Source organism: Patagioenas fasciata, chromosome 9 (genome assembly GCF_037038585.1).
Source record: "Patagioenas fasciata isolate bPatFas1 chromosome 9, bPatFas1.hap1, whole genome shotgun sequence".
Taxonomy (NCBI): Eukaryota; Metazoa; Chordata; class Aves; order Columbiformes; family Columbidae; genus Patagioenas; species Patagioenas fasciata.
In genome coordinates this window covers 30231078-30244218 of record NC_092528.1, presented here as the reverse complement: position 1 = coordinate 30244218, position 13141 = coordinate 30231078, and positions in this window count along the sequence as shown.

Below are 13141 nucleotides of genomic sequence, written 5' to 3'. Positions count from 1 at the left end.
GGTTTGGAAAAATAATATTGTTTCCCAAAATGTGCGGCGTGCAGAGCGGTTTATAGCTGGATTTCACAGGTCCGGCGAGCACCCGGCCTCCGGAGCGGGCGAGGCGCCGCGCCAGGCTCTCCAAATGGAGCTGTTAACTAACAATATTTCCTAACAGGCAATTAAAAGATGATTTATAGAAAACTTTAAAAAATAAAGCAATTCTAGAAACGTTCTCGGCTCGTTTTGAAATAGCTCGGTTAAATGTCAGCGGATGAAAATATCATCCAGCAACAGGGAGCTCGGGGCTTGTTTTGCAAAACAAATCGCGGTGATTGGATTCAGCTGTTCAACAATGGGAACGCTGGAGGAGCCCAAGGAAGAGCTGGGTCCTTCTCGAGGGACGCGGAGACCCCACAGAGCCGCCCCCACCCACCGGCCTCCTTATTTGGGGCAAAATAAAGACGTTTTGGTTCGTGGGGATTGGGGAAGGATCCCACGGCACGATCGGGTTTCTCACTCCCAGCTGAGAGGCTGAGGACAGCTCTGTCTACAATGGCTCGCACAGCAAATTATTATTGAGACTGAAGACCTAACATGACCTTGTAGAAAGAAAAAATTGTTATGGGAAGGGGAAAAAAAAACCCATTCCGAATGGGTCTATTGTTAATAGCTGGCGCTGTTATAAAGTTTGCAATGGGTAACTTATTTAAAGGTTATTTTTCTTCAGATTTTTTCGCTTTGTGCAAATCTAACTTGAAAGGAATCCCATTCTTTCAGACCTCTACCAACATTTACATTTGCAGTCATGAACAGCCCCTAAGCTTCTAATTGAGCAATAAAGACAATTGCAGAAAGCAGATCCAAATCCCGATAGGACTTTTTAAGACGCAGATAAACATCCCCCATGGGCTGCAGGACCAGACTGATGAGTGGGAGCTGGAAAAGCCCATTTGTTGGGGACACTGAGGCGCAGAAGTGACCCAAACCAGTTCTTGGCTGTTCAAGCAGAGAATGAGAAAAGCAAACAAAACGCGCGGCTCTGAAAATTAGACAAGGTTTTTCAGTCTCGGCGTTATTAATCTACAATACTGCCTTTTAGAGCTGTTAACAACATTGTGGTTGTTTTGAATACAGTTTAACCTGGCACTGCTCCTGATGACTCGGGAAAATGGGCTTTTTCCCCAACTCCTATCACAAGCTGGTTGGGTGTTGTTATTTCGACACATTAATGGGTGCGGACGTGCTGCATCTCACTGGAACCAGCAAGGAGGCTTCTTCTCCTGGTGAAATATCAGCAAGTTCTCGGCCCCCACAGGTCACCATCCAGCATCAGACCCACCACAAGAAACTTCCAACGTGGTGGAGCCTTGGTCCATGAAAAACGAAAGGAAATTAAATTAAATTAAAATGAAACATCAGAGCGTGGGACCATTTTAAACGTCGGTTTATCTCAATTTTAAATATCAGTTTGAAATGTCAAGGCCTGATTCTTCTCCACAGAATCACGGAATCCCAGAATGTCAGGAATTGGAAGGGACCTGGAAAGCTCATCCAGTGCGATCCCCGCATGGAGCAGGAACACCCAGCTGAGGTTCCACAGGAAGGGGTCCAGGCGGGTTTGAATGTCTGCAGAGAAGGAGACTCCACAACCTCCCTGGGCAGCCTGGGCCAGGCTCTGCCACCCTCACCAGGAAGAAGTTTCTTCTCATATTTAAGTGGAACCTCCTGTGTTCCAGTTTGAACCCATTACCCCTTGTCCTGCCAGTGGTTGTCACCGAGAAGAGCCTGGCTCCATCCTCCTGACACTCACCCTTTATATATCTGTAGACATTAATGAGGTCACCCCTCAGTCTCCTCTTCTCCAGCTCCAGAGCCCCAGCTCCCTCAGCCTTTCCTCACACGGGAGATGCTCCACTCCCTTCAGCATCTTGGTGGCTGCGCTGGACTCTCTCCAGCAGTTCCCTGTCCTTCTGGAGCTGAGGGGCCACAACTGGACACAATATTCCAGGTGTGGTCTCCCCAGGGCAGAGCAGAGGGGCAGGAGAACCTCTCTGACCTACTGACCACCCCCTTCTAACCCACCCCAGGTACCATTGGCCTTCCTGGCCACAAGGGCCCAGTGCTGGCTCATGGTCACCCTGCTGTCCAATTCACATTAAAATGGTGTGAGCCCTTTCTCCCATTCAGTGTGGGCATCGAGGGGTTCACAAGCCTCAGGAGACCCCAAAGTCACCAGCCCGGCTTGCCCCAAATGTGGAGGAAAAGGAGGAGCAAACCCATTGACGGGACACCCCAGTGGTGCCACCAGCTGAAGATGTGGCCGCACAAGGACAAAGTCGCAGGTTGGGACGTGGCTCCTGCACCCTGGGTGCTCTGCACACCACGAGGGCTCGGCTGGTGCCCAGGAACACGTTTGATAGCAAGCTCTGTATTTTCTGGTCAAGATTTGCAGCAAAGGGAATTTTATAATATTATTTTTACTAGCTGTAGTATGCATGTTATTACACGGTTAACAACAAGATAGCAAACATATGTGTAGATTTTATTTGCTGCAGAAGTTGAATTCCGCCGACGACCGCAAAAATATTTACATTTGTATTTTATAAAGACAAAGTGAATTGTAGCTGTGGATTTGCAGAAGTGTGAGTACAATATCATCACAGCATTTGCAAAAAACACCAAGCTTATTTCAAAAAAAAATTGCTAATTTCTAATATTAAAGCCCCCAGTCAATATGCATCTTGACAATACAGGGACATCTCACTTCATAAAGCTTATACAACTTGTCCAGAATCCTTTTTTTATGATCTAACTCATGCAAAAAAATTTAATAAAATTGTATTTACTTTTCCAAAGGCCCGTGAGTGCACACATGTGAAAGGGTATATTGAGAATGGCTCTGAAAGGGTTGGAGATGTTCGACTTCATCACAGAGAGGAGCGAGATGGGAACACACCTACCGAGCAAAGAACGAACAAATATGATCCTAGTTTGTCATCTCGTCACTTATGTCCACTCAGAATTGCGTGTAGGGCCAGGAATTCTTCGCATTTTGTCTCCCAAATCTCCTACAGACCCAAAGTTTGCTTCTGCAAAGACCTGTCCAAAGGTCTCAAAGAGTTCAGAAAGCGGCTCCTGTGGCTCCAGCTGCTGCACAAGAAGCTGACGCTTTACAGGATAATATTAATCTTTTAAACCAACTTTTTAGATATACTTATGGGTAGACATATATCCTGTTAGGCTAGCAGGGGTTTTGGTGTACAGAGGAGTTAACGAGCGCTAGTTCTCCATGGATTGGGTCACATTCGTCCTTTCTCTAGTGCTAGGAAGGTGCAAAGCCCCTCTGGAGTTATCCATGGGGTGGAGGTTTTCACAACCCTTCTCCCATCACCCAACAGATGACTCCAAAGCCATTGCAGACAAATCCAGGTGCCCAGCGTGGATTCTTCTCAGAAGACCTGGGAGGACCAGCGGCCCCCGGTGCCACCCACGCTCCCGCAGCGCTGGTGACCAAGGGGCGATGTCCAAACCCTACGTTTGACAGCCCAGATGCCACCATCAGAAAGTTGCTTCAAAACCACCGTTCTAATAAAAAAGAGGTTATTTTTCAGTGCTTGGCCTAAGGGCACGGCAGCAAAACTGAGAATAACTAAAGTAAACTAACACCTGAGCTCTACTAATGAGCAAAAGACCACTTTGGCATGGCCGTCTCCAACGGTGGGTGATGACTCTTTATTGATTAGGTTGAACGGGATTGCTCTCTAATTATGTGAGCCACTGATGCTCTAAAAACATTAGAGAAAACTTGCAGTCGGAGCTACACGGGAGGTTATTATACAAGCGTTTTAGCACTGGAGGCCAGGATTTCCCTTTTAATCAATCATAATAATTTGGTTTAAAGGACTAATTGAGCACACTTCATTTCGCGCACCCTTTCGCTGTGGTTGGGCGGCAGAGGAGCCTGGTGTGGAGCAACGCGGCTCTGCAGACCACCAGGGCTGCTCGGGGAATTACAAGGGGATATATTTCTAATGCCCCGGCCACCTCCTTGAGTGGTGTCACCCTACACGCACTAGGGAAGAGCATTTTAATAACGAGAACCTTAAAAATTATATATACGTACAGGTAGAATAAGCTGTCACACCTTCAATGCAGGTAACAGATTTGTACACGCGCCTAAAATATTCATGCAGACTATGGAATTTAAGCTTACGGCGTAATAAGATCTGCACAATAATTCAATCTAATTGTGTAGGCAAGCTGTAAAACTGCTATATCTCTGATGGTTTACTGTGCGGGGGAAAAAAAAGGCTGCTGTTAAACCTTCTTCGCTGACATCTAATGCTTCAGGTTTTTAAAAATATTGTATAAAGACTGAGATTTATTTCCTAAGATGTTTCATTAATGGTTGTGGCAGGCAGCTGGCCTGAGGTTTGACACACAATAAAATCCATGTCAAGAATATTAAAGATAGTGCAAAAGATAACTATGAATTTACATTCAAACAGGCTTTTGACAAAGCCATTGCAACAGGCTCCTAATCAGGTCTTGAGACCTAGCCTGCCCTCTCTTTAAACCCGTGATCTTGAAAAGGAGCTTTAAATTGGAAATTATTACACATTAAAACCTCAACATGGGCCAGATCGAAGCGGATCGATATCTTGCCGAGCACAATAAATCAGCCTGCTGCTCCGCGGTTACTGTTTGCTGAACATATTTAAATTTTCTTGTAACAAATTAATTCCAACATTTTCTCTTGATTGAATTAGGGCAAGTGTTGGAGCTGTCACAAGTATTTCACTGCTTCAGGGAGACAAATTGCTCGTCTGGACATGGGTAACAAGCCAAAGTGTTGAGTCCCTGATAATCTTTCCACTAATTCTCCATTACAGCAAAATGAAGCCATAAATCACCGTGACAGCTGATCGATGCAAACATTGTTTCCGCCATGATTGCCAGCGCTCCCCGCGGACTCACTGTCCGCTTACCATTCGCCGAAATGACTCCCCGGGCAGGCTCGCCGGAGCTCGGCAGCACCGCAGCCGCTCCCTGCAGAACCAACCATCTCATTTCAGCCCCCTCGCCAAATAGCAAATATTAATCAAAACGCCCTCTTTAGCTACCGGCCAGGTAATCTTTTAAAGCTAAGAAGCGTTCCTTCTGCAATCATTCTTTCGGATTAAAAAATAATAATAATAAAAAATAAAATTTTGAAACTCTTGCTTTGTAAAATATATTGTAATATAACGTAACGGCGTCGGGCTCCAGCCCTGTCGCTTTCTCTTAACTAACTAGCGGCAACTTGGATGAAATTACTTGACCCTTTATCGAGTTCTGCTAATGTCTTCTAAAAAAGAAATTAAACCACCCCGCAGCTTGCCCTGCGGCGGCTCTCTGTGCACATTTAATTCCAGGAAAGATGTATTAAGTAGTTCTCGCGCAGAACTAATTCACACGCCCGCCATCCGCCTGCGTGGTGCTGCGGTGTCCCCGGCTCCGACGGGCTGAGAAACGGGTGGAAAACCAGCAAAACCTGGAAAACTGTCCGGGTGGGTTAGCAGCCCCAACCCAGACGGGGAAATCCGAATTGAGATGGGCTGATGCTGCGCTCCGAGGGAGGGGGCTGCTTGGGGACCGCTTCGCCGGGGATGCGGCAAGGGGGGAGGATGGAGTAGGAGCTCGTAGGGAAAGCTTTATTCGCGTTCAACAAGCTGTTTGCGTGGCTGAGATAATGTCAGAAAAAGGATAAAAATAAGGTAGAAGCGGTCCCAGGGAAGCTGTGGGTTTGTTGCCCTGAGTGCTTTCCCCACGCCAGGAAAGGTGAAACGTGGCAGAGAGCAGCACGGGGACCCCCAAATCGGGGCTGTGAGGTGTGGGGTGATGCCTCGCAGTTGGATGTCGTGGCCCAAAATTGTCACAACCCAAACTTGTCACAGCCACCAGGGCAACCCCACTGCCCCAGCCCACTCCCTCCGTGGGCACAAGGGCTTCCCCAAGCCCCTCCTGGGGCAGCTCCTCCCGAAAAAGGCCGGGAGGGGACATGCGAGCAGGGCCGGGAGCTCAGGGGTTCGAACAAAACACCACGAGTGCGGCTCAGATGTCACTGACGAGACGCTCCTGTCCCTGCTGAGCCAGTGACAACAAGTGTGCTGCAGTGCCAATGCATCCAGCAAGATCCCTGCCGCTGAATAAGGAGATATTTCCAATTATTAAGGCTGGATTGTTTTAGATATGCAGCTACGATGTGCTATCAGCTCTGAAACTCCACTGTCACAAGCAGAGAAGGCGTAGCTTTCCGCATGCAAATTATGGGCTTGTTTATTCGTAATTAAAACATGAAAAACCAGAAAGTGGGTAGCAAACTTTATTTCTTCGTATAAAACGTAATGTGCTTCATCATGTCAGCATTGCAGCCTCTCTGCTCCACATCAGCACACACGCAAGAAGACAAGTGTTGTAAGAAATCACACGGAGGGGGGTTTGCAATCGCAAATGTGCGAAAAGAGCAAGAAGGCGACGCTGACCCAAAGCCAAAACTCATCCCCAGACACCTCCGGCGGGCACGGAGCCGCGAGTTCATCGCCCGATTGGATGCGAAGGTAAAAGGGGTAAAACGCATCCATCAACGTCCCCCTGCCAGGAGTTCCCGACCGATCATGGGCTGGGATCAATGAGGGATCGTTCGGGAGGAGGGCGAGATGCTGGAGGTGACCAGAGGCACAGCAAAGAATGACAACCCCTGCGCTGCCGGGGTGGGATGGATCACGTCATCCGAGGGTGGCTTTAAAAATACATATATATGCCACTTCCGCATCATTCCCATCCCCATCTACAAGTTGCGCTTTAGAAACACTCACTATAATTAAAATACACTTAATTGAGGTACACTTAATTGAGACTAATTGAAATTCCAGCACCGCTAGCAGAGCAGTAAATTAAAAAGGAGGGAAAAAGGTGGGAAAGGATGTTTTCCAAACTTCAGCTTGTTTTGTCATTACGAACTGGGGCTCAGGTAATAAAACTTCTCGTGCTTCTGCAATGATTATGCACTTTCATACGTTGTTTCTAAGAATGAGAATCTATTATTTACTAAGAAACAACCCTAAAATATGCCAGTCAAAGCCATTAAGACGTTTTCATCGATGCGCCACATATAAATCTGATTTACGTTGGTTTAAACAGCTAAGAAATCCCTGAAACAACTTAACTCATTATTTCATTACCTGGTTAATGGTTCGGAGGAACTGATTTGTAGGTGAAGTTTTACCGAATGCAAAATTAAAATAATAGCCTTTTGTAAAGATGCTCTGTGTTTGTTCAATTATGTGTTTCAAAGCGAAACAAATCTAAAAACTTCAATAAATACGTTTTCTTTCCCGCAATGACATACCGTGGGTTTTCTGTTATTGTTGGGTTTGATGTTTTTGCCTCTAAGGAGGTCAGCAATATGGAAACATAAAGGCCAATTTAATTTGTGCATCTGTGGCTGCCAAGTATTTTAATTCCGACAGCTGTGACTGAAGAGTTAATATTTTACTTGTCAAAATCCAAAAGAAGGCCAGTGAATCACTCTAATTCTCATTAAGAGGCTTCCCCCCCAGTAGCACCCTAATTCAAAATAATGAAAGTAGAGACTGAGTGCGATTCTAATACCAGTTGAGACCTATCTTTTAATATTTCTCTAGTGATGGATTAGGGATCGGGGAAATTCATCTCAGATCATAGAGCCTAATTTAATAAGGGATCATTCCAAGAGTATTGCATTTTATAATAATGTCATTTAATGTGTCGTCTTCCATTTTTACTGTCCCATATGTATGCTTACACGATGGTGCCACAGGGATAAACTTTTAAAGAAGCAGGATGGTTTTTTGGCCGCGGTTCTTCGTAAGAACTTCATCAATGAGATGCTCCATTAGCGAGCTGTTATAATTGTGGAGTAGTTAAAGGAACCCGTGGAAGCCAAGAGAACAGTTACACAAACGACACTTTCAAGCCCTGGAGTGAAGGAAGAACACTCAAAAGCAGGTTAAAATCAGGTTTTTGTGTCTAATACAATAGTACCATAACGTGAAAAATGCGGTAACCTAGCTGTTTGAAACGTACGATAATAAAATAATTGTTCCCTGTCAGAAAATCTACGTACAACGTTTCCCACTGGTGATTCCTGGGATTATTTCGATAGCTCTAATTGCTTCTTTGGGCTTTTCTGACTATTTTCCAATGTTCTTTTCCCCGAAAGCGCAGGGATTTACCACTTTGCGGCGGCGAATTGTCAACAACCTACAGAATGGACCTGCAATCGGTTATTGCGTATTGATATTGGGACTGTATTTAATCACTTAGGTCATTCATATCTCTTGGCACTGCACCGAAGGTAAAGTCTTGGTGATTCCTACAACACCTAAGCCACACAAGGTCAAGAAAATGACCCGAGCGCCTAAACGTCAATGTATTGTTATTGCACATAAGTTGTGCAGCTGCAGCCCGAGCTTTGCGTAACCACGTTGCTGCCGCACGAGCCTTTAGGAGAAACGGTGCTCTAATGAGAAGTTTTGTTACAAATGCATTCCCGTGATTAAGTCCTTGTTTTCAGGTAGCAACTCCGTGTCTTCAGTGCGAGGTTTGACAGAATTAGATGGAATACAGACAGCGTAACAGGGACAGGCTGAGCAATAACCTGCTGTAAACAAGAGTCTAATTACCGGAGTGTTCCCACCATTGAAATGTGTTGTTTGAAGGGGAACGCAATTAATACAAAATGAGATTTTCCATATTTTCTCTTTTCTCCGGCGTATTTTCGCGGTTTTGTTTTCTTTGGAATATTGTAACTCATGGTATTTCTTGCACTTTTTCTCATATAACTAAATTTATTATTTGTGCCTTGTTGAAAATATTCTTTCTCAACATTTCTTTTTCTTATTTTCTCCTTTGCATTTCAAGCCCCCATTTGTGTGCTGACTGGTTTTATTCTTTCCCATTTCCTCTTCCTTCCATTTTATTGTCTTCTTCTGAAATCAGTCATTCCCTACTTTTTCAGGTTTGATTTCTGAGTCTCACTGTTGGCCACTTTGTAACCCCCCCTTTACAAGCTGGAAAAGCTTCCTCTAGATTTTATAGCCTGGAGTTGTTTCTTCTCCCCACTTTATCTTTCCATGTGTTAGCGTATTGTTTGTTACATTGCTTTCTTTTTGATTAAATATCAAGGGTTATTCCTCCGGTAGGAGCGTTACATACGTACATGTCCGGCATCTGGAACCGCTTTAGGGACGCATTCAGTTTGCGAAGGGAAAACTATATTTATAATGATTTTAAATCAGAAATAGAAAGTGTCTGGTTGTATCTAAAATAATTAGAAGTGACTAGTTTATAGTGAAGAATTAGAAACAAGCAAAAAAGTGAAGTAAGTAGGTTTTGAGGGCTATTTTTTAATGAACATCAGAGATGGGATGTGACAACTCACGGGCAGTTTTTGGAGCTCGCATAATGCTTTGACATTCTGTTGTTCTCTGCCAGGAAAGTTAAACTCGTACCAACACAGTTGCGCCTAGAACTGGTTCGCTTGCTCTGAGCCCAGCTTGTTAAGCTGCCGAAGACAAACCCAACCAAAACGCGGTATAAATAGCGCGGTCGCAGTGGGGAAAGCTGGCGAGGGTTAGAAGGTGGGTCCCAGTCAGACAGATAAAAGAAGAAAGTATCATCAGAAAGTTAACCGTCTGCCAAAGAATATAAATAAAGGAATGCTTCCAAACTTAGGCATTTCTTGCTTTTCCTCCGTTCCGTTTCCCCCTTGCCTCTCTCTTTTTCCCATCTGTAGACGCCCGGCCCTCCCACCACCTTCTCCTCGTGCTATTAATGTTATGTTTGGCGTATCTGCTTCTCCTCGCCCAGCCGAGCCGCCGAGACCAGACGGGCTCCTAATTATAGACCCACACACCACCTCCTAGTAGAAATATCTTCAATTTAGGAAGAAGCTTTCCATGATGTTCTCACTGTAGGTTTTTCCTTCCTGCCTTATCAGAGCCCGGCAACACCAGGGAAGCCGCCTGGCTCCACCACAAACCAGAGCGATTTGTACGGGCGCATCGGCGCCAGGACATTCCCTTCCAGTTTGTCACGTACCAGCACAGCTCACGGCTTCCCTTTGGTTTCGTTGTTACTTTAAATTGATCAGAATTCAGTTTGAATCTAGAAATTCACAGTCGGTTTGCTATAAGAATTTGATAGTCAATACTTAGGATAATACAATTATGCCTTTAAGTCTGAAGGCATTTTTCTTTAGCTGTCTGGATAGGTATAAATCAGTCTCAAACAAAAAAATGCAGGCTGCCACAACAAATATTCCTTATTGCGATACAAAACTGATTTTCAACAAATAAAATATGCTGTTGTGGTCAGTATTCCCACAGATATCTGTGTCTGGAAAAGCATTTGCAGACAACAGCCACGGGAAAAGACAAACGCAGGATGAAGTACATGTTTTAAAGATCAACCCGATATTACACAAAAGCTGTCAATAATTTGCTCTGTTCTCATTGGAGCATAAAAACATCGGCTAAAATTCACCACGTAACGGTCCTCCTGAAGAAGGTGGGTGTTGTGGTGTTTTCCTGGCAGCCAAATTTATTTGCACCCAAATAATAAATCCTATTAAAAAGGCTGATGAAGGTGCTCATGGAATTGTAACCAGATTAGTCATCCTTTCCTCTCTGATATTGAACTAATATTTTCCATTATAAAGATACTGAATTAAAAAAGTTAAGTTTACATTAAATACGGTAAGGAGTTAACTGGTGGGCAGTGTGCTGAGAACACAAGATCATTTTGATTCGGTTTAGAAATATCGCCCGCTCTTGTGGTCCTCGTGCACTCTGAATTCCAGCCCTGCCAGGATTGACACGCACTATCGATGTTAACTTTTATTTCTTCATGAACCTCATGGCTTTCATTTCTTCATGAGCCCGAGTGACTGGTCAGGAAAAATGTTGCAGAAGATCAGTGGGTGTAGGTTGAATCACAGAATCATATAATTGGTTTGGTTGGAGAAGACCTCTTAGATCATTGAGTCCAACTGTTAACCCAACACTGTCAAGTTCACCGCTGCCCCATGTCCCTGAGAACCTCATGTCCGTCTGTCCAACCCTCCAGGGATGGTGACTCCAGCACTGCCCTGGGCAGCCTGTTCCAATGCCCCACAGCCCTTTGGGGAAGAAATTGTTCCTAAATCCAACCTCAACCTCCCCTGGTGCAACTTGAGGCCGTTTCCTCTGCTCCTGGCGCTTGTTCCTGGGGAGCAGAGCCCGACCCCCCCTGGCTCCAAGCTCCTTTCAGGCAGTTCAGAGATCAGAAGGTCTCCCCTCAGCTCCTGTTCTCCAGCTGAGCCCCCAGGTCCCTCAGCCGCTCCCATCACACTTGTGCTCCAGCCCCTCACCAGCTCCGTTCCCTTCTCTCAACTCAAGGTCTTTCTTGGCATGAGAGGCCCAAAACTGCCACCAAGATTCAAGGTTTGTCCTCCCCAGTGCCCAGTGTAGGGCGATGATCACCTCTCTGGTCCTGCTGGCCACACCAGTGCTGGTACCAGCCAGGTGTGGTGGCCTTTTTGGCCACATGCTGGCTCATGCTCAGCCACTGTCACCAACACCCCCAGGGCCTTTTCCTTCCAGCCGCTCTTCCCCAACCTGCAGCGTTCATGGGGTTGTTGTGACCCAGGTGCAGGACCCGGCACTTGGCCTTGTTGAACATCATACAATTGGCTTCAGCCCATTGATCCAGCTAATCCAGATCCCTCCGTAGAGCCTTGAGATCTCTTTGGACACGTGGAAGCTCTCTGCTCTCTTCCATGGGGGTAAGAGGAGCCAAGAGCGATGCAGGGTGAGACGTGGGCACACGCGGGGACGGATCCTGCACAGCCCCCCAGCAAGAAGCCGCTCCAGCGCTGGGCTTGAGATCACAACACATCATCTCAGCTGGAAAGCCTCTTTAAATCAGTTCTAACAGGAACTGTTTCATTGCCCTAGACTTTGAGTATAAAACAAAGACATTGAAAAATGACTAATTCAAGACTGTTTTCCCCTCTGAACACCCAATTTCAGCCTACAAAGGCAGGCGGGCTTTGGGGCCCTGGCAGCCCAGGGCACTCTGATTATTTGGCTGTGGAGCTGTGTCCAAACACACGCTGGTTAAGTACCCAGGGAGGCAGTTTTCACAGCTCTCTGCTTATGGCCGGATCGAGTTTCAGATGTAAACTGGAATTCAACTTCTTTCTATACAAAGAAATGTATAGGGGTTTGTATACAGAGGAATTTTAAAATAACAGCTTATTTTGGGCGCTGAATGACTTTTCTGAGAACTTAGACATAAGTCTTAGATTTAAATCTTTAAGATGGAACTCCAGAAGAAAAGAAGTTATCCCTTATAAAGTTACATGTGTGCCAACTGATGGTACCCACAGCGTGAACTGGTTCGCGGGACTTTCCGTTTAGTCACAAAGCATTGAAATATTATCCATGTGTCGCAAATGAGGGAAGACTTGCAATTAAATGCTCTTTCACGTTAATTGTACTTAAAGGACAGCAGTTTGCTGATAGCCAAGGTGGGACTGGCTACTCACACACTAGTTGTACAAAACCTGGTGGAAGGAAATGATATGATGCAAAGCTGTGAAGAGTCTTGTCCTCCTTCTCATCGGTGCACGTCCCCTCTCCAGCAGGGTGACCCATCACCTCGGAGCAAGAATTCCCTCGTTCTCAGCAAGTACGAGGGCAGGAGGATGTTTGGTGAGGATGGGGACGATCCCCGTGCCCTTCGCCCGGTGATGCTCCCTCTGCCTCCCGACCTCCAGCTCCCCCGAAGGCGTTTTGGTTTCCCTGCCGCTGGGAATTATGGAGACAGTGGCCATTAATGGATGATGGATTAATGGAGATCAGAAAATTTAATTTCCTGGTTATACTCTATGATTCTGGTCTTTCTGTAGGGACATAAACGTGCACATGAGATAATTATATTTCAAGGGCCAAATTGTGGGTGTTCCCTTCTACCCTTTTCCCTCTGAATTCACCGAGTCATGACAGCAGGTCTGGCCAGAGGGAAAGCGCTGTTACCCTGCATGTCATAAAGTTCCTTTCCAGGCTCTTCTCAGGCTGTTTAATTAGGAAAATAA